The sequence below is a fragment of the Ursus americanus genome, chromosome 3 (assembly GCF_024610735.1).
Source record: "Ursus americanus isolate L20-20 chromosome 3, mUrsAme1.1.p, whole genome shotgun sequence".
In the NCBI taxonomy this organism is placed as follows: Eukaryota; Metazoa; Chordata; class Mammalia; order Carnivora; family Ursidae; genus Ursus; species Ursus americanus.
In genome coordinates this window covers 18932821-18953075 of record NC_142129.1, presented here as the reverse complement: position 1 = coordinate 18953075, position 20255 = coordinate 18932821, and the positions used below count along the sequence as shown (strand labels likewise).

The 20255-nt window shown below is 39.8% G+C and overlaps 1 protein-coding gene across 1 annotated transcript in view; it reads left to right on the top strand.

The window, feature by feature from the left end:
• The window catches only part of EXOC4 (exocyst complex component 4), a 717712-nt gene that overhangs the window by 492173 nt on the left and 205284 nt on the right, over positions 1-20255 (top strand). The gene's annotated exons all lie outside the window — the stretch shown is intronic.

Below are 20255 nucleotides of genomic sequence, written 5' to 3'. Positions count from 1 at the left end.
TTGAAGTATTTTTGTCATCACCATCAAGACACTCCGTGTTGCCAGGTTCCTTTGCCTGGTAAAGGCCCCCAGCATTTAGTGTTTGCAAGTTGGGAAAGTCCGATAATGTGTATGAACGCTAACAAATGAGCCTCCCGCAGAAGCGTGGGAAAGAAATGGGGCCAGACCCTGGGAGAGGGAATTTTAGCTTCATGTGATGAAAGTAGAAGCCATTGAAGGTGTTTAAGAAATGGAATAGCACTGCAAAAGAGATATTTGGTGTAGATGAATCTGGTGGTGAAATGACAGGTGGGAATGAGAAAAACCAGTCAAGACACAGAATAATCTAGAAGAGGGTTTAGACCAGAATTCTAGACCAGTCATAGAGATGGGACTTGTTTGGAGATGATTCTTTTGCCTTTTCACTTTACTTGATCCCATTAAAGTAATTTAAAGGGAATAATGCACATCCAAAGGAACAGATTAAATATCAAGAAACTAGCGAATAGGCTAGCTATAGCTTTTGCAGTGTACTTTATCTCCATCCATCCACCCATCCTGTATTCTTTCCTCCCTCTCTAAATTTATACTTGCAGTCAAACACATTATTTCCCCCAGATAACAGTCCCAGTGTAGCATTGTAAGATGTTGGTGGCATTAAATTAGGTAATGGATATGAAAGTGACTCATTCTGAAGACAAATTGGAAACATTATGACTATTATTTTTTTCATCCCTTTGAGAGTCTCTTAAAATCGTATTTAGGTTAGGTAGGTAGATGTATAGATAGCTTGTGCATTTGAAAATAAATATATCCTTCAAAGATCCAGTTTCCAATTATTATGATTCTTTCTGCATTTTTATGACAACCCCTCAACCCCTTCTCCTAGAGAGTTGACCAAAGGGGGGGGGGCTCTTGCTGCTCCCTCCCAAGATCCAAAGTAATCACTTTGTCTTTTTGATGCCATGAATGAAAAAGTCACAACTCGAAGAAGAAAAGTTGTGCTGATTCGCTTTAATAATGTTCCTTTTATTTTCCTCATAAGAGAGTATTAAGTAATAGTCATCCTATTAAGTAATCTTCTTGCACCGAATTTTCAATCCTCTGATGATACAGTTTTCTATCTTTTGTTTCAAAAGTTTAGGCAGTCTTAAAACAATAGTCAGAAGAAGTTTGTTCATGAAAACATTTCACCAACATCCCCTGGTCATTGCTTTCCAAAAGGTTTTGGTGGCCCAAGTAACCGACAGTGTTAACGTCTGATTAAACTTTCCCAGTGTAGACAGCTCACAGGCAGGTGTCTTCTATTCTCTGGTAACAGTTCTACAGAGTGTCAAGCATGGGTAACTTCTCAAGTCAGAGAGCAAGATACACAAATTTTAAGAGCATCATATGCTTTTGTTCCTTTCCAGTATTGAAACTTACATAAATTACCTTGGGAAATAGAATGCCTTGGCCTTTTTGTCAAAGTTGATCAAGCCCATGTTTCTTCAGATGTAAACAAGAACTGTCGCTCGCCAATGGCCAAGAACCACAACCTGTGTGGTAGACACGCACCAGATACTGTACCTCAGTGAGGGTGGAGGATGAAGACTTGGCATGTGGGGCTGGGGTGACTTGAGAGCAGGAAGGTGACTCTCTCTTCACTCATTATCACTTTCTTAACAATGCTATTTACCCCTGTGCTCTTTCCAAGGGAAGCAATGAGATGAGAGGCATGAACTGTATTTGGCAGTGATTTTCTTCTTGTTGGCTGTGAGCTAGACATTATTTACTAGCATCCCCTCATGCTGATGTTCTCTTGTTGGTTGAGTGTGTTATACTCGTTCTTCATGAATAATCAACAGCCTACTTCCCTCCCGCTACACCAGTGTATGCCCAGCCAACAAGAGGCACCATTTGTCTTAGTGGCAATATTCTTTGTAATTTCTCAGTACTTCCTAAAGGTAGAGACTTTGAATTGTGAGGTGATTAAAGCTTGCACAAGTGAAGTGAGCTCTAATTGTCATGGACGGCGAAGATGAAAGTATAAATGACCATAAACACTGGCCAAGAGCAAACGAATACACGTTTTCCTCACATAGGCTCAGCTGAACGTAGCCCTCAGGTAGCTGGTGTACATCATGGCCATTTTCAAAGCCGCCTTACACTTTATGCAGGAGACTTGCATTGAGCTTGTGCTAGGCGCTGAGGGGAGGGCCCTGATAAAGCTGACCAGTATCCTACCCTCAAAGAATTTGAGTCATGTCGGGGGATAAGGTATGTAAACAAATTACCTAGCAGTCTGTACCATTAGTGCTGTCGGCCTGTCTAGAGTTTCATTCTTTCCTTTCCGGATCAGTCACTTGCATACTTACTCTTTCAACAGTAAAATTAGATCTGATACCAGGATCTGGCACACTTCTGTATGTGTATATTAAACACACACACAAATACTTACATGCATACATACACACAGATAGATACACACACGTCTACTTATATATAATGAAGATTACACAAATCAGTATTTGCCACTAATATATCTAATACAGCTGATATTTCTGTCCCGTTCAGTCCCCTTCCACCCCCGTGTCTCTCTCAGTGCTGTCTGCAACTTTTTAATTTGCGTCATGACCACTAATAGGGCGTGGATTGTGGTTTGGATTCAGCGTGGCTTTAGCCTGAGCTCTCTTAAGAGCAAGTACTGTGTTTTGTCTGTCTTTTATTCTTACCGAGCGGTACCTGACGGATAGTTAGCACGCTAATGTTAGTTGGGTGAGTGAATGCATAGATACCCAGATACACTCACCTCGTTTTTGGTCCAACATGATGGATAGCACAGATAAGCTCCTTACCATCCTGACTGATAGAAATTAGAAAACCCACTGTCCCGTCCTGTCACCTCTACAAAAGTAACTAAAAGCAGGATATTGAATTCTATGCTGAGGAATGATCCATGTAGTCCAAGGGTAGGCAAAATATCTACCACCCTCAACTTCTAATACATTTTACTTTGCTAATGGTCTCTTTTTATTCAGCATGCAATTGCAGATTTTTTCTGAATCCGTGACTTAAGGAACGAAATCTACCTTCAATTATTTATGGTTTAAATTAATGCAGATAAGACTGTCTGGCTTGCTGTGCTGATACTCATTAATAAATATTTCACTGGGTATTAGGAAGATTCAGATGGACTAAATGAGGCTCTTTTTCAATATAAACAAAAGCCCTTGTGTTTTTCACAACTGCGCAGGCCCAATTTTTACGTCTGGCTTTCATTAAGACAAACGAATGTTAGATGGGCGCATCTACAGAACGATGGGGCCTCTGGGAACTGGAGTCAGCAGGGCTGTGCTGTGAAATAATCCTCTAGTTAAACCAAATGTAATCTCATTAGCAGGGTAATTGTGCTGTTAGAAGAAATGGCCAACCAGGTTAAAGAGAAACCCACGTAGTCTAATTACTCTTTCACTTTTGTCATTGAAGAATAGAATGTTGAACTAAGAGGCAAAAGATGCAGATTTGGTGCTTGGCCTAACATTGTGATTAAGTCTTATAAAATTCCTGGGGCGCCTGGGTGGCACAGCGGTTAAGCGCCTGCCTTCGGCTCAGGGCGTGATCCCGGCGTTACGGGATCGAGCCCCACATCAGGCTCCTCCACTATGAGCCTGCTTCTTCCTCTCCCACTCCCCCTACTGTGTTCCCTCTCTCGCTGGCTGTCTCTGTTAAATAAATAAATAAATAAATCTTTAAAAAAAAAAAAAAAAAAAGTCTTATAAAATTCCAGATCTCCCAGCTGCTCGGGCCTGTGTATGGTATTGGTGTCAGGTCATACACTCTGTGATCCTTCCTGTAGAGGCAGACACACCAGTAAGGAAGGGCTGACGTGTCACTCTTTTTTATGCATGCATTTTGCCCACTCATTTTTCCAACATCGTCATATGCATTTGACTTTCCCGATGTTTTTTTGAACTACCAAAATATCTAAAACTTAGTTATGAAAAATATGCCTTTCCATCTTTGGAAATGAGCACATTGGGAAATTTTCTATAATCATTGAATCTGTGACCATTTATTTTGCTTTCTTCTGAATTTCTGTGCATATGGGCTCACTCTGCCAGTTTGGGATATGGTACAGAGGAAAGAATGGTGAACTAATTAGGAGCCAGATCTAGGTTCAAGACACAGTCTTATAATTTTTTTTTTTAAGATTTTATTTATTTATTTGACAGAGAGACAGGCAGTGAGAGAGGGAGCACAAGCAGGGGGGAGTGGGAGAGGAAGAAGCAGGCTCCCAGCGGAGGAGCCCGATGTGGGGCTCGATCCTAGGACTCCAGGATCATGCCCTGAGCCGAAGGCAGATGCTTAATGACTGAGCCACCCAGGCACCCCCAAGACACAGTCTTAAAACTTGATAGCAGTGTGACCTTCAGCAAGTTACTTATCTTGTCTGAACTGCAATTTCTTCATTTGTAAAACAGAAATAATTATCACTGTCAAAACAGCCCCCAAAGTGGAGTGAGGGTCAAGTACATGAAAGTTCTTTGTAAGTGCTAACATGTGCTGTAGATAAGAGAGATCATCTCTTTCCTCTTGACTTATAGGACTTGGCATCCCTAACTGGTAGGGCATGGCTTATACATGGTCAGTAAATGTTAGTTGAATTAATTAATTAGTTAAATGTCTGGGAGATTTTACCATCATATTTCAGGTTGTTGCTGGGAACTTACATGAATGATTATTGCCAAAAATTTGTCAAAAACAAAGATTAAAAGGTATGCTGCTGCATACTTTTTTTTTTTAAGATTTTATTTATTTATTTATTTATTTATTTATTTATTTGACAGAGAGAGAGAGAGAGGGAACACAAGCAGGAGGAGTGGGAGAGGGAGAAGCAGACTTCCCGCTGAGCGGGGAGCCCAGCATGGGGCTCGATCCCAGGAGCCTGGGATCAGGGCAAGAGCCGAAGGCAGACACCTAAGGACTGAGCCACCCAGGAGCCCCAGCTGCATACTTTTGAAAAGAAGAGAGAGTACAGTGAAAAAGGAGCTTGTTACATATATAGCTGATCAAACAAAATGTGCATGTGGGGAAAATGACATAAAAACACTTAAGGGTATTAATAAGTAGGACGGTGCACAGTAAAACCTGAATATATGGTTGCTAAATGCAAAACTAACTCTTGTGCCTGTGGCTGTCATCCCTGTGGCCATAATTGTACATTGTTGACCTCATAAAAATGAGCAGTTTTGTGTATACTACCATATTGAAAATAAACTCAGAAAAAAACTGGCTGTCAGTCTGATGAGCTAGAAATTTTTTCACAGGTTTTATATGAGACCAAATAGTTTTCTGAAATAATTTTTCCCATTAAGATGTACTTACTAAAAAAAAAAAAAAAAGATTACTTACTATGTATGCTATGATAAAGCATATATTCCTTTACCTTTCCCCCCTATTGCTTTGAAAAGCAGAAACACTTCTCAGATGAAGCCAAGATTACATTGGACTTTTCTTTTTTTTTTTTATGTTTGAATTACTTCTGTAGGCTTTTTCTGTCTCTTGCATATTCAGCTGTAGTTAGTAGCAACAGTCAGCCCAAGAGTGTAAACCCATGAGCAGAGTGTCCTGATTGCAAACACTGACTGGTGGACAGTTGTTTTGTCTTCTGTGTGTTTTAGGTATTTGTCATCAACAGAATCTAGAGGAATATCAGTTATATTGTAATCGAAATTCTTCAATAGGGTCTAGTTTTTCTTTGGAAATGTTTTGTATTCCATCATTTTAATGCCTGTATGACTGATAGATAGTCACCTACAAGTAATCAGCTAGACAGGAGGCTATTTTTTTTCTGTATTATTCCACGTACAAATGTAATTATCTATGCTTTTCTGCTGCTCAGATTTCTTAGCAGAATTTTTAACACTGATTTAGCCTTCCAGAGGATATAAAAACTTGAATGAAACAGAATGGTAGGAATTATAAAGTCTTTAATTCCTTTCTGGTAAGTGGACCTATTTATGAAGTTAACTATAAAGAAGGACATGGGTCTGAGGCTGCTGGAGGGAGAGTAGGACTGTAATATAATGGGAGCTGAGACAGCTTCAAAGTGATCAGGGTTAAGTTGCTGTTACTCCAACCCATTGTGTAATGTTGAAACTCTCGAGAGTGTGATAGGACAATAGATGGCCAAAAGGAGACTCCAGAAAGCAGAAAATCTCTTTCAAATAGGAAAGAGCTCTGTAGGAGGTAAATTTGTGGAGAACTTTGAGCCATTATGGAAAATAACTTTGTGAGTATTGTTGCAAGATCATTATAGATACAGGTCTGGAAAAGTGTGGATGCAGAAAAGGGAACCAATGAGAAGACCATTGTGGCTTCTTTGAAATAATCAAATATGTGAACAAAGGAGATAAAAGTAAAAAAGTTTAGGGAACAAGAGATGTCTGTATCTGTAGATATCCAAATCATTGACTAGGGGTTCGTTCACTGTTTTCCAGGTACTTTTTTTTAGAGCACTTTGCATTCAGGGTGGCAGTTAATCAAGTGATAATAAACAACAAGAGTGAGATAAGAAATCATCATAAGCTAAGTTCAAGAACAAGCTTAGCTGCCAAATAGGCTCATTAGAGATAATTCAAACTGAGTTTTCCAAAGCATTCATTTATTAAATGTAATGAAATCATCCTTTTCAGGAACAGCAAAGGAAAGAACTAAGTGGCCAGCCTGTCTCTCCCAGCAAAGAGATAGTGTAATTTTATCGCAGCAGGCTCACAGTTCATGTTTTTGACACGTGAAATGCTTTCAGTCTCTGACCTCTGTCAGTGGTGCCCAAGCGGTATTCACTAAATTAGGCCAGATTCACTAAATTTCCTGTTACCAGGGATATGAGCAGGTTTTGATTTGCTAACAGGTTGCCTTAAAATGCCTTAAAAAATGATAATTTAACATAATGCATGCATCATTTATCTTCACAATCTTCTCTTTTTTTCTTTCACTTTATCTGTTCTTTTTTTTTTTTTTAATCTTTTTTGGCTAGCCATATTTATTCCCCAGAACATAGCCTTATAATAATCTCTGTGTTGTAATCCTTTTAAAAAGCACTGGCCCTTAGAGGCGCCTGGATTGCTCAGTTGGTTAAGCATCCAACTCTTGATTTCAACTCAGGTCATGATCTCACAGTTGTGAGACTGAGCCCCATGTCAGACTCCACACTCAGTGTGGAGTCAGCTTGAGATTCTCTCTCTCTCTGTCCCTCCCCCCACGCGTACTCTTTCTCTCAAAATAAATAAAATTTTAAGAAAAAAAAAAAAAGCACTGGCCTTCAAGTTAAAGCCCAAGTAAGTTGCGTTAGAAACATAATCTTTCCGTATCTTAAAACATTAACTGTGTCCACTGTACTTGACATAGGGTTAAGTGCTTCAAGTATGATTCAAAAATGTACAAAGCACAGTTGCTACTCTGAAGGAGCTTAATTCTAGTAGGAGAGAGAAAATAAATAGGGAAAAATGTGCTAATACTATATAATGAAGTAAACTATTTCAAATTAATAAAGTAGGTGAAAGAGATTGGGGGTGGGGGAGGGCCTGGCTGGTTCAGTCAGTAGAGCACGCAGCTCTTGATCTCAGGATGGTGAGTTCAAGCCCCACACTGGGCATAGAGATTGCTTTAAAAAAGTAATACAGAGATCAGGGAAAACTTTCTCAGTGAGTGAGCTTTGAATTGGCCCTTGAAGGAAGGTTGTAGCAAAAATGACAGCTTCTCAAGCCTCCACTCTAGCTTATATGCCACAGTTTAGAAAATGGATTACAGTAAAAGTAGACCACATAGACATCATGAGAAAAGGCATGAAATTTTTTTTTTTAATGCAAAGAATACACAGAAAGCAAAGCTTGCTGGTGAGTAGAAGTACAAATACATTGGACTTATTTCTTGATACCTCCTGGGCACCAAACACTGACTGCAATAAACAAGACACATTCCCTCTCCTCAAGATGCTTAGAAACTAGCAGGAAATACAGACACCTCAGCAGGAATATTCTGTGGACCTACAGTACCGTGGGGGCAAAGTGAAAGGGCATTCAGCATAGCCTCAAAGGACAAGGCCTCCTGGAAGAGGTAGTATCCGAGCTAGTGGCTGTAGGCCAGGGGACTGTGGGGGAAAAGGATCCAGAGGGGAGTGTTCTAGCAGATGGACCAGCATGGGCAAAGACCTGGGGAGGCAAAAGGGAGTAGGGCACTCTGACGAAGCTGCAAGCACTTAGATACTCTGTGCCTTAGTGAGACTACTGTAACAACTATACATTAGATCAACTGCATGAAGAAGGGACGGAAGATGGAGACACCAGTTGGGAAATTGTTTTAGGAAGGCCTAGAAAAGAAATGGCCTTATATTAAGTTCTGTCCATCCATCTACATCGCCTAATAAAAGCCTGAATTATGGTGCTGAATGTTACAAATGGAGACACAGGAATGTCTGTCCAGGCGCCAGCACGAAACTACTTGAGGTGGCACCGTTCCTGTCCTAGCTGGGTCAGCGATAGCCCCCAGGGCATGAGTCTTTCACTGTGGATGCTTTAGGACCTAGAACACTACCTGGCATAAGGTAGGCACTCCACAGATACTTGCTTAAATAAACGAAGAAATGAACACAGGACTAAATGCATGACCATAAGAGAGCATATAAAGAGAATGCCTCTGATTCTGGAAGCTGCTTTCCGGAGCAGCAAGGCTGAAAATAAGAAAGGAAGAAGTGAAAAATGATTAAGTTTGCGCCAGGGTAACCGGAACGAGGATGGTACAAAAATAGAGAATAGAGGGAGAGAAATGAAATAAGAGTGGCAGGGCAGCTCTGAAGAGTTCCATTCTAGAGATAGTTTGAATTGTCAAAAGGACATCCAGTTGAAATATCTAACAGATTAAAAATACAGATCAGGATCTTGGGGGAGGAAGTCAGGGCTGGAGATAAGACTTAATTTGGTCTTTGGTATGTATATCCAAATATTTGTATTTAGTAACCTTTAGGTTCTCTCAATCCACCCAAGCTTCCACTGTATCAGCACATTCTAGGGCTTTTCACATGGACTTCTCTTCATGCTCATCCCCTTACCAGCTCCCTTCAAGGGTCCTAACCCTAAAGGTGAACATTTGGGACACAGCAGTGTTAGAAGAGTACATCGTATAGAGTGGAGGTTAAGTGCTGCATGGCCTCTGGAGCCAAAACGCCCAAGTCCAAATTTTGGCCCCATCACTTAGTAGCTGTGTGACCTTGGGAAAGTCCTTAATCTTTATGTGCCTTCATTTCTTCTTCCAAATAGCAATTATAGAAGGACTCTTTGTAGCCTTGTAAGGAATAAGTGAAGCAAAGCGTGGTGATTGCTTCAAACAGTTCGGACGTATTATAAGCACAATGTAACTGTCAGCTGCTAATATTTTTTTCACTTGCTCGGTTTCATTGTATGTAAAATGCAGACAGCAGTAGTGCAGACCTCATAGAGTCATTGCATAAAAGAATCCATATAAAGCTCTTCAATCAGGACGTGGTAAGAGCTGAATGGATGTAAGCTGTTATTAATAGAGCTCCTACTGACAGCAATAGGTAAAAGAGTTGCCAGATTCCCCTGTGTCTTGCATTAGAATATCTAAGGCCAAACTGATACGGAACCCCTGAAATATAACATGTTTAATAGATGACACGTAAGTTTCCAGGTGATAGGATAGACATTTTGTAATAAGTTGCTGTTTTCCTTGAAAATTTTTCAGACAGCCTTATCTTTTGTAAAATATATATATATACACACAAAGGAGAAGTTTCTTGACTATAAATAAGTAGAGGGGATTAAAAACAGAATTCCAGGCCTGTTGGAAAAGCGGGGTTATCATTTTGCCTCGGGGTTTTAGATCAGTAGCCCTTACTGATTTATTTATATGCATTTTTTTCATTGAAAAAGAAGATTGCCTGATATTAAGGGTTAGAGTTTGAATTACTTCAATTTCCAAATTATATGCTTAAAAATTTTAAACAGCTGTCATTTTAAAGAGGCTTACTTCATTTTACCTAAAGTGCTTTTCAGTCTGGAGGGAACACTTAAATGCAGCCGCAAATCACTTGCAGTGTACTCACGGTACAATTTTTTAAAGTTAAATTTGTTTACAAGCCTGCGGAGTTCAAATTTTGCAGATAATATTCTTTTCTCCCTTTACTTAATGATTTTTACCTCTTTTTTTCCTCTAGTGCTAGGCATGAATTTTATTCATTACAAATAAGTGCGCCCAAATCCCTTTTTATTTCATTAGTTCAGCAAATTGTCTCCTAGGGGTATGGGCTGAGGACATGATTGGGCTCTGCAATGATGAGCTTATTTTGCACTTTTACCCAGAAAATCTTTATATACAAAAGGCACAGATAGTGGTTACACTCAGCATGAACAATTACAGACTGTTGGGGGAGCCTCTTCCTGATGTGCCGATGACTTACTCCCATGAATTAAGAGGCAAATGCGCTCCAAAGTGCATTAACCTTTATGGATTTTTCTTCGGTTTTCATGTTCCACTGATTTATGGTCTGAAATATGCCTGTTGCTGCTGTTTCTGAATGAGTCCCCTGTAAATCATTTCTAAATGATCTTTTTTTGAGTCAGATAATCCAAGTAGGTTGAATGTATCTCCAGTCAATTCCTGTGAGGGTTTTCTTTCTCTCTTCCTTTCTTCCTTTCCTTCCTTCCCTTCCTTTCTTTCTCTCTTTATCTTTCTCTCTTTCTCTCTCTTTCTCCCGTTCTTCCTTCCTTCTTTCCCCTTCCCTTCCCTCCTTCCCCCTTTCCTTCCTTCCTTCCTCCCTTCCCTTCCCTTCCCTTCCCTTCCCTTCCCTTCCCTTCCCTTCCCCTCCCTTCCCCTCCCCTCCCCTCCTTCCTTTCCCTTCCCTTCCCTTCCCTTCCTTTCTCTTCTCTTCTCTTCCCTTCCCTTCCCTTCCCTTTCCCTCCTTCCTTCCCTTCCTTTCCTTCCTCTATCTTCCTTCCTTCCTTCCTTCCTTCCTTCCTTCCTTCCTTCCTTCCTTCCTCGTTCTCTCTCCCCCTCCGCCAGATTGTCTTAGTTCGTTCTGTGCCTTAAATGTCACATCTGAGAATAAGTGATTGCATAAGAAACATGTCTTAAAGGAGCCATGCTTGCCAGGCAGCTTCTTTGTGCACACTGAGCTATTTCTGGCCTTTTGCGTGGCCTCAACTCGGGTTTGATTCCGAAGGCCCATTTACCTTGGTGTACCCCATCTAACCGGTTACAGTTCTTTGTGCAAGGATAGGCTCATGCCTGGGAATGGATTTTTTTACAGGTTACATACATTGCTGTTTTTCATACAAATCAAGCGTGGCAGGGATTTTTGAGTATGCTGTGCTCTTGTAAAAGTCTACTATTTCTCTTAGAGGCAAGTGCAGCAAAGTGTCATCAGTATGCAGGACTCTGTTATCAGCGCTGCTTGGTGTCATTTCCCACGGACCCAGATTTCTGCAGAAAAGTTCTGCATTTGGCCCTCAGCGTTCCGTTCTCTCTGTGTCAGAAGATTCTATTTACTGTGTTTGGGGGGAACTGTAGTTTTATTTTCTCTTTGTCATGCCTGTGTCATTCATGCGGTAAGGTTGTTGTTACTGCTTTTGTTTGCGTTTGTGCCTAAAACCAAAACACAAAATCCAAGGTGCAGATTTCAGGAAATTCAAATTCAGAATTATCACTTTTAAAGCACAAGTAACTCATTCCATGTCTCTGTCATGAATGGTGCGTCACTATTGATTGCTAACTGAGTTTTTAATTTATGCATTTATAAATATCTGTGTCACATGGCATTATGACATGGGACAGTAGGGTATCGCACAGTCAGTATGGTGCCATGGGGACTTACCTTTGAGTATGCTTGACTACTTTCACAGACCCTCTGCAGGCCTGCAAATATCATGCAACTTTTCACATCGAAACCTTGGACTAAAATGAAGGGAAGAAGATGGTTCGGATTTTTTTAAATGGCTTTAAAGCTATTTTCTAGTGGAAGAGATTCAGAACTTCTTGGTGGAGGCAAGCCTGGTGTATCTCTGCAGAGAGTCTAGTTTGGAAGGTACATTAGTAGAACTGATAATGCTGAGGGATGCTGAAGAATGTAGGTGGTCAGCGGGATAAGTCCCTCTACACATTTCTACTGGTTCCAATACTTGGGACTAGCAGAAAAATCCTCAAGCCTTTCAGATGAATGTTTTATGTGCATTATGCAGCCAAAGATGCCAAAACACACATGTGATAATATACAGCAAAGTTAGGAAGTATCAAAGGGAAAAGAATTAATATATTGTATATTGTATGATACAGACTATATACAAATGTATACATTAAAAATGTAATTAGCAATAAACTGACATACTGTTCATGGGAGAGACATGACCGAATTTCCTGTGCACCAAAAGCCAGATGAATGTCAATTTTCTGAAATTTCCACCTCTGATTTTGTGCTTTGGTTTTATGGAAAGATGATGCTTCCCTATGACTTGGTTCAAGTTATGCATTTTTGGCAAGAATATCAGAAGTGATGCTGTACTGTGCTCTCTTATCAGGACGTACATATCAGCTTGTCCCATTGCCGAAAATGTTGGCCACAGAATTTTTAAAACTCACTAGGGTGTGAATGTTAGGAATACATATTTACTATGAGTAACTATTTTTATTCAAATGAATAAATACCATTGCTCCCATTGCAACTTCTAAAATATAATATAGGCCCTCCATGTTCAAGGGTATCTCCAGCTGGTAGCAGCCATAATTCTGGGCTGAGATAAAATGAAAGAAATGAAGCTTCACAATGAAACAGAATTTGTGGTGAGGATACTGGGTTATCCACAGAGCTTGGGAAGCTTGAGTGAAATTTTAATTAGTTTACGATTTCCCTGGATAGAAATCAAATCAAGATAAAAATTTTGAAAATACTAGGTCGCCTATAGGTATTGTGCTCCTGTATGCATCCCAAAGGCCACACACTTGCTGTAAGAAAGAGCAAGTTTATACTATAGGTACAGACTAAGGACATGTTTTAGGAGGTCGTTGATGGTATTCTGAAAAGAAAACCTTGGTTAAATATTTATGAATAGCAGTTTAGAATTTAGGAAATGAGATCCATGCTTTAGACATTCAGGTGCCATGAGAATCTATTGCCTACGTTCATTTTTTGGTTTATCCTACTTCACAGCCTTAGGATTAGGAGGCTGATCTGAATAGGGTTCCTCAGAATCCTGTGCTGAGATGCTCTGTGTGTGGCATTATGTGGCTCCTTTTCTTTGAGTCCCCTTCTCTTCCTTTCCATACACACAGATGTACCTGGGCTTTGTGTTTGCCTTCTCATCGTTCCCAGGATGGGAATCCCTAGTGGGAAAGCACTTCACCAGATTAGATAATACCCTTCTGACAGGGTTCCATCTGTGTTCCAGCTTAACTTTGAAGTGTTTTCTTTCCTAATGAGATTCTTTCCACTGTTAAAAATTCAGTGCTTTCTTACTTCCATAGAGCTGATTAGGAGCATTGTTGGAAAAACTGAACTTTTTGATGATTTGCCTGCACACCGTTGACTCTTCCTCTCCTGTCTCGCATTCAACAGATCAGTTTTCAAGTACTTCCTTGGTGAAGCGAGCCATGCAGTACATAGTGGGAATCTGGGGGAAATAAAATGTAGAGTCGCCCATGAAAAATGATGAGGAGCGACTGCTGATAACTTGGGGGAATAATTCAACAGAAGCAAAAATGAAGATGTTCACTGTAGGATTATCTATAATAAAACCAGACGGTGGCATTAATACTCCCTAACAGATGTTTGGTTTGATAATGTTTGTTCATTAATGTGGTGGAATGAGTTTATAATACTCTGAAAAAGAACAGAATATAGTCATGTGAATAACCATATTGTACAAAATAAAAAAAACAATGCTGGGAATGTGGTCAAGGACTCAAGAACATTCTTTCAATAAGAGGCAACTGTTAACATTGGGGTGGTGGAGATATGGGATAATTTTTCTTTCTTTTTAAAATATTTTATTTGGACCTCTAGTCCCAATTCTTGAGAGGAGGACATTATTTGTCACAGAGGTTGTACCTTAGTTTCAGGAACTGTGGGTTGAAATTAAGGGACCTGTTAATTTTATTCACTACTCCCTTTACCAAATATTTCCTGAGAGCCTACTATGTGCTAGCCATAGAGTAAGTAGCACAAGGCTCTGAGGATACAGAAGTGGATGATTTACACTTGACCCCTGGCCACATGGGGCTTTGGTCATTCCTACAGCACTTTGTTCCTGAAATGTAGTATTAATCTAGTGGTCCAAATTGCCAACTGTGGGCAAGCATTGGAAAAGGAAGGAGCAAGATGAAAAAAAAAAAACCAAACACATCAAATATGTCCCACTTGTCTCTACTCTCCAACCTCATCGGGCAGGGTTCATGTCCTGATAATCACAAAAATAGTCGCTACCATTTACCCAGCAGTTACTATATGCCAACCTCTGTGCTGAGTGCTTAACTTTTATTTCCTCCTTGAATCATCAAAACGATCGTCTGTGTTATCAGATCATTTTACAGAATACAACAGAAAGATCAAAAGAGGCTAAATAACCCACCCAACGCTGTCTAGTCAAGATTCAGTCTCAGGAATACCTACTCTTAAGTGTTCTGCTGGGGCCCCTCTGCTTCCCTTAGTTACTCCTCTTGACAGCGACTCTGAGTCTCATTTACCTTCTGGCTGCTTAGTTTTCCCATTTCACGTATTTTTCCTTTTTGGTGAGAATAAAAACGGGCTGATCAGACAGCCGAATTCTTTCTCTTTCTTTCCTTTTCTCGCACATGTTTCATGCTTTCTGCACAGTGGGGGCCCTCACAGCTCCGAACGCAGAGTTGGACATGTGTTGAATGGGTCCCCTCGAGTTAGAATTGACAACGTCAACCTGGATGTGTCCTTCTAGACTGATGCGCGTGCTGTAGGGAATAAGAGATTTGTATTGGGAAGAAGTCATGCAGGTGAAAGTGATGGGAGCCCCGCCCCTCCATCGGCACAACTCAGAGTGCTTTCATATTTTGGGGACACCAAAGGCAAATAAAGGACTAGAAAAAAGAAAATGTGGATTATTTAGAGCCTTCTGCCACTGTTTAGGATCAGGTTAACTAGTAAAAATATGTTTCTAACAAATGATAAAGAATTTGAAAATGTAGGAAGTACTTCTCAGAAAACTCTTTTTTGAAGTCCCACTGAAAAGAATAAGGAAGGATTCCGATAATCGATTGAGTCCCATAGTATTAGAAAATTATAAAATGAAAAGGTCTTTGGTGTGGTTACTCATAAGCAAATTAAACACAGTGGTTTTCTTTTAGAGGCAGACTAAGGAGAACAAGATACATCTTGGAGGGGCAGAGATTTCGCTGAGAGTTAGATGCTTCAGAAAGGATCAAAGTTGCAGCATGTGGGATTTGGAGATTTTTAAATTATGGTTAACTATCCCCCTTTATTGATTTTTCCCCACCTTCTTCCACTCACTCCCTTCTTAAAGATTTATTATATCTTGTTTGGTGGTCACACCTTTACTCCCTTTCCATGTTGATGAAGTCAGTTAAGAAGCCTCATTGAGGTTTCTCTTGGCTTTTCAATGTCTGCTTTCTTTCCTACATTCTTTAGCTTACTTTGTCATCATGATAATCCTATATGTATAAGCCCTCCCTTCCCTCCACCTCACCTCACAAGTGTGCACACACACGCAAACACGCACAGGCACATACACACACACCCAGACCCAAAGGTTAATGGAGTGTTAAGCTGCTGATATGCAAGATTAACCATGATGTATTTATTTATTAAGTAAAGGAAGCTCTTTATTAGGTCAAACAGTTAAACTTAAAGAACATTTATACACCAAACTTTAAATGTGGTCTAATTAGAAAGCAATTTATGAAATACATTCTTTGGTATGTGTAGGTAATTTTTTATAATTTCTAATTTAATTTTATTTGAGTAGCTAATATATTCACAGTCTTTAAAATTCCAGTGATTATAAGAGCTCTTTTCTGTTTGCTAGCTGGGGTGCTGTCTGATTCATAAAATGTGGAATAAAGCCAATTTGATCTTCAGAAAAATCAAAGATGATTATTAAAAGTTATAATTGAAAAGTCGAATTTCCACTTCTCTTCCAGACCCTACCCCATCCCTGCTTACTGCAGGAACTCCCTTTGATTAGTTTTTTTGTGAGTCTTCCCAGGGTGTCTTTATAAGAAAGTAAACAAATGAGGATATATAATTTTTACAGAAAGGTCAGTGTGATGAGTACCACCGAATACACATTGATCTGCAGCTTGCATTTCTCACTGAAGAATTTATCTTGGAGATCTGTTCACGTTAGTGCATCGAAAGTTTCCACATTTGGGGGTTGAGGTTAGGGACAGTATTCCAATTTGTAGATACACCACAGTTGCTTTGATTAATCCCTAAATGATGGATTTTTTTAGTTGTTTTGTGTTTGCTGTAAAAACAATGCTACACTGAGCTGTGTAATCATATTTAGATACAGCTGTCAGAAGAATTTCCCACAAGTGTGGGATTTCTGGGTCAAAAGGAAATGCATTTGTAATTTTGAATGATGATGCTGACTTGCTCTTCATAAGGGTCGTACCATTTTTCATTCCCATCAGCAATGCATGAGAATGCTTCTTCCCACACTTATGTCAAAGGAGTGTTTTCAGATTTTTGGAATCTGGTCAGCACATGGATATAAAAAATGGCAACTCGATATACTTTACTTTTCATTTTTTTCATTATGACCAGAGTTAAGAATTTTTTCTTGTGTTTAATGGCCATTGTATTCTTTTTACTGTAAATTGTCTTTTCTTGTCCTTTGATCATTTTTTCCTACTAAATTGTTTGGTTTTTTTCCTAACTCATCTGTGATAAAAGTTGCAAATATATCTTCCCAGTTAATCATTCAGTTTTTGTCTTTATTTCATTTGATTTGATTTCATTTCATTTCCCTTCTACATTTTTTTTTTTTGAAGAAAACTTAAAATACAGCTCAGTCCTTGCTTTGCATAGCATTCTGGAAATGTAAAAATCATCATGCAAAGCAATCTTAATCACTGGGGAAAATCACAGTTGTTTCTCAACTTTAGCAAGTTTTTGCCAAAACATGAAAAACTCCCTTGCTGTCAGTTATAAATATGTCCAAAACTGAAAAACTAAGAAGACTAATACGTACTTAGCACTCTGTGACATTAGAAACATGAAGAAATAAAGTGTTTAATTTGTTAAAATCTTCATCAGAGTAGTTTGAACAGTGCTTGCCGCCTTCTTTTCGTCACGTACTTACGATACACAGTGAGCATCTTTTCTAGCTGTTGGTGAAATATCATACTTGCTTTAAGTGTGGATCTGCCAGCATTTTATTCTTTGATTTTCAGTTTCGTGAAATATCTTCAAGAGTTCCTTTAGTGTGCAGTTTGAGCCACCTCACTTCCTCTGGGATGCCCTCATCCCTTTCACCGCAAAGACTTTCCTTGGTGACGTGGATAAGTTCACCTTCCCTCTGGTTGGGCTTGCCTCTTGAAGGGGGGCAGTGTCAACGTTCCCAGCTGTTTCTTCTGTAAACCCACTTACATTCCTTTCAGACTTCACCCCAGTGTTATCACTGTTAGTTTTGTCTGTACTTCTATCTTTTTCTGCCAGTTCCCTCTTTTAATTATCCATTTTTGTAAAATGCCACGTGGGCTTATCACTGGGAGTCAAGGAAACAACACAACTACACGCTTTGCTGCCTGAACATGAACTGAATAACAGATGTGCAGTTATCAGCCACTGTCAGACTTTGAAAGAAGTGGCATGATTGATCCATTGATCGTGCTAAACATCGGTTATTTACAGAGAGTTTTCTGGACTGAAGACATAGCAAAGTTTTCATTTTATGCCATTACTCACAGTTAATATACGTAGTAACTGGAATGTAAACTTTGTTTTGGGGGGACTGGTATTATTAACTAAGAGATAGTAACTTAAATCTGTGCATTAAAACCGTGCAAAGCAGGAAGTGCCGGTATAAAAAAGTACAAAGAAGAACAAACATCTGCATCCTCGTCTGTGAGTTTGGACAGTTACTAGCATTCTGCTCTCTATGCTTTAAGTGTTCTCCATAAAAGAAACAGATCATTACAAATCAGGTTGAAGTTCTCCTTTGTCCTCACCTCCCTTCCTATTCCCTTTCTTTTTTTTTTTTTTAAAGATTTTATTTATTTATTTGACAGAGATAGAGACAGCCAGCGAGAGAGGGAACACAAGCAGGGGGAGTGGGAGAGGAAGAAGCAGGCTCATAGCGGAGGAGCCTGATGTGGGGCTCGATCCCATCACGCCCTGAGCCGAAGGCAGGCGCTTAACCGCTGTGCCACCCAGGCGCCCCTCCTATTCCCTTTCTTTACCTCCCGACTTATCATCATGAATTAAAAGAGTATCATTTATTCTCTGTCTCTCCTCTGCCCTTTTCTTTAATTTGAGTATAGTTGACACACAATGTCACATTAGTTTCAGGTGTACAACTTAGCGATTTGACAAGTTTATACATTATACTGTGCTCACCACAAGTTCAGCTACTGTCTGTCCCATTATATCACTATCGCAATATCATTGACTGTATTCCTTACACTCTGTTTTTTATTCCTGTGACTTACTCATTCCATAACTGGAGGCGTGTATTTCCCTCTCCCCTTCGCGTATTTTGCACCTCCCCCCAATTGCCCGCTCCCCCACCTCCCCAGCAACCATCAGTTTGTTCTCTGTATTTTTAGTTCCCATTCTGATTTGTTTGTTTATTCATCTTCTTTAGATTCCATTTATGAGTGGATCATATGGTATTTATCTTTCTCAGTCTGACTTATTTCACTTAGCATCATACCTTCCAGGCCCATGCATGTTGTCTCACATGGCATGATCTCATCCTCCTTTAATGGCCGTGTAATTTTCCATCCTATATATAAGGGCATCTGGGTGGCTCAGGTGGTTAAGTGTCTGCCTTTGGCTCAGGTCATGATCTTGGGGTCCTGGGGATTGAGCCCTGTGAGCTCCCTACAGGGGAGTCTGCTTCTTCCTCTCCTTCTGCCTCTCCCCCCCCCCCCCCGCTCATGCTATCTCTCACTTGCTCTCTCTCTCAAATAAATAAATAAAATCTTCTTTAAAAAATATTCCATTGTATACATATACAACATTTTCTTTACCCATTTGTCTATTGACAGACACTTGGGTTGCTTCCATGTCTTGACTATTATAAATAATGCTGCAATAAACATAGGGGTACATATATCTTTTTGAGTTAGTGTTTTCATTTTCCCGAGTAAAAAAACCCAGGAGGGGGATTATTGATCGTATGGTATCACTGTTTTGAATTTTGTGAAGAAACGCCACACTGTTTTTCAGAGCGGCTGTACAATTTACATTCCCACCAACAGTGCACAAGTGTTCCTTTTTCTTCACATCCTTGACAGCACTTGTTGTTTCTTTTCTTCTTGATTTTAGCCATTCTAACAGGTGTGAGGTGATATATCATTGTGGTTTCATGTAAAAGAATGAAACTGGACTACTTTCTAACACCATACACAAAAATAAACTCAAAATGGATTAAAGAACTGGGGCGCCTGGGTGGCATAGCGGTTAAGCGTCTGCCTTCGGCTCAGGGTGTGATCCCGGCGTTATGGGATTGAGCCCCACATCGGGCTCCTCCGCTATGAGCCTGCTTCTTCCTCTCCCACTCCCCCTGCTTGTGTTCCCTCTCTCGCTGGCTGTCTCTATCTCTGTCAAATAAATAAATAAAATCTTTAAAAAATAAAAAGGATTAAAGACCTAAACATGACACCTGAAACCATAAAAATCCTAAAAGAGGACACAGGCAGTAATTTCTCTGACATCGGCTGTAGCAACATTTTTTTAGAAACGTCTCCTGAGGCAAGGGAAACAAAAGCAAAGTAAACTATTAGGATTATATAAAAATAAAAGGCTTTTGCACAGCAAAGGAAACTCTTAAGAAAAAAAACCCGACCTACTGAATGGGAGAAGATGTTTGCAAATGATGTATCCAATAAAAGGTTAGTATCCAAAATGTATAGAGAACCTATACAACTCAGCATCAAAAAAACAAACAATCCTATTAAATGGGCAGAGGACCTGAATAAACACTTCTGCAAAGACACGCAGATGACCAACAGACACATGAAAAGATGCTCAACATCACTAATCATCAGGGAAATACAAATCTCCCTTT